The sequence below is a fragment of the Coregonus clupeaformis genome, unplaced genomic scaffold (genome assembly GCF_020615455.1).
Source record: "Coregonus clupeaformis isolate EN_2021a unplaced genomic scaffold, ASM2061545v1 scaf0174, whole genome shotgun sequence".
NCBI lineage: Eukaryota > Metazoa > Chordata > Actinopteri > Salmoniformes > Salmonidae > Coregonus > Coregonus clupeaformis.
In genome coordinates, this window is record NW_025533629.1 from 171,991 (window position 1) to 174,184 (window position 2,194).

Below are 2,194 nucleotides of genomic sequence, written 5' to 3' on the forward strand. Positions count from 1 at the left end.
CTACGGAGAAGAGCCAGTGGTGGCGCAGGTGGCGCCCCAGTCACTGAACTTCCTGTACTCGCCGGGCCTCATAAAGCACTGGCGCCCCCTGTAGTTGGTGCTCGTAGAGGGTCCAGTAGCCATCCATGGACGTTGGCGAGTAGATGTCACGGCTGCGGAAGCGGTCCTGGACAGAGTCACAGTCCTCACCGAACTCCATCATCTGTCCCTGGAAGTCTGGCCTCTCGTAGATTCTCATGCGGTAGGGACTGCACTGGCCTGCTCGGACAGAGAGGTCAGGAGAGTTAACACTGTCAAAACACAGGTCACTTGGGGGCATGGGAATCACAGGTAACCAGTACATCTGACATTTTTCAGTGGGCCTTAGGTTAACACATGTAAGTAAAAATGCTAAAGTAGCCAAACACCACATTTGGTGTCAGAAGTGGGATATCGCAATTGGGGGAGGTCGCAGTGTGTTAACAGGCCAGGGTCGTTACAGTCACAAAAGGTAGTTTAGAACATTTCCAGAATGTCTCAGAAATGTCTCTTGAAGGAACCCAAGATGAATCCAGAATGATCTGGATCAGATATTCTTCTGATTAGGTTGGTTCTGGTTAGTGGGAGGCTTTAGTCTGTGGCTAGCCAACATGAAATTGCCTTATGTTATATTAACATGACATACTGTACATGCTAGATCATTAGTCATATGAAACCTCCTAATACAAAGGGACCATGGGATTAACATTTTATGGGCATCCATCCATCCATCCATCCATCCATCCATCCATCCATCCATCCATCCATCCATCATCCACTCTCCTCCTCTGGGTGAGTCGTAGAGTCATTTTGCTTTATTTGACATGCACCTTCAGACCTTTACGTGGTCTGGTTTCTCCCAACCATTCCCATACTCATGTGTTGTGCTTGTAAAACTATGGGCGGGATTCCCGGACACAGATGAAGCCTAGTCGAAGACAAAAATCAATGGAAAATCTCCCTGAAAGTGGTTGTTAGTCCAGGACTGGGCTTCATCTGTGTTAAGCAACCAGCCATAAAACCACCAGTTGAGTGAACAAGTACACACTGATAAATCCCCACAATACATTACTACAATACAGATTGAGGCATGAACAAATAAGACATTAAAACCCATCTCAAAGAGAGCCCCCCTTTCTCACCTCCGGCTACTCACATAAAGAAGGTACGGCAGGAGCGAACAGTGTCGTTGCAGCCCATCCAGCGCTGATACTCTGGGTACTCTCCCTGGTCAGTACATACTGGTAGCCTGCATAGTTGGGCCTCTCGTACAGCACCCAGCAGCCGCTATCTACCTTGACAGAGTTGCAGCGGCTGAAATGGGGGTGCACATCGGGGCAATCCGTGTCGCACTCAGGAGCGCCCTGGAAGTTTTTATCCTCGTAGAAAGTGATCTACACAGCCAGGGCCGGGTTAGGAGGAAAATGTTAACATCAGTTAAGCATTCCCTTTTTCTGTCATTTTACTGCTTTCAAATAAAAATACACTTCCTAATATTTGATATAAACACATTTTCTATGATTTCTATAAATGGCAAATATACCGCCTTCTCTGGCCAACAATTATGTACAAGTAAGTTTGTCTCCTGTTTGTAGGTCTCCTGTTAAAGGCTCTACACTGTTAGCATTCTACAGCTTGTCTACCAGTAAAACAGTGATCAATGTCTTGTCATTACCAAACACACATATGAAACTTACCTCTGGATTATTTTTCTTGGCAGCACTATGGAATTACTGTGTTGAACAATCAACCAGTTTCTTTCCAAATCAACATTAAAATCCATAAAACAACCAGAGACCACGACCCAGACGCTGTATAAAGCCAAATAGTTAGAGAAAAACTGGTCTGCCTTACCTTACTCATGTCTGCACAGTTGTTAGAGCACTCTTCCTCAATGTAATATCCAGGACTGAGGGACACGCGCCTCTTTTATAAACCTCAATCAAAGGTTGCGGATCAGAGGTTTTGTTATTTTAATGAACAGGGATTTGGTGCCATTGCGATGCTGCCAAGTTCTTGATCCTGTCCATACAGATAAAACCCTGATTCATCAATGCAAATGTCCTAGCCCTGCACATTATTCACCCACGTGCCATTGGCCACTGCCCTTTTGATACTGTACGTCTACCAAAATACATGTTATTATCCAGTAATCCACAATAAAGGGACATATGTT

General features: G+C 45.2%; 1 pseudogene; it reads right to left on the reverse strand.

The window, feature by feature from the left end:
• Positions 1 to 1,881, reverse strand: LOC123483973 (annotated as a pseudogene).
• Positions 1,882 to 2,194: the final 313 nt, after the last annotated feature.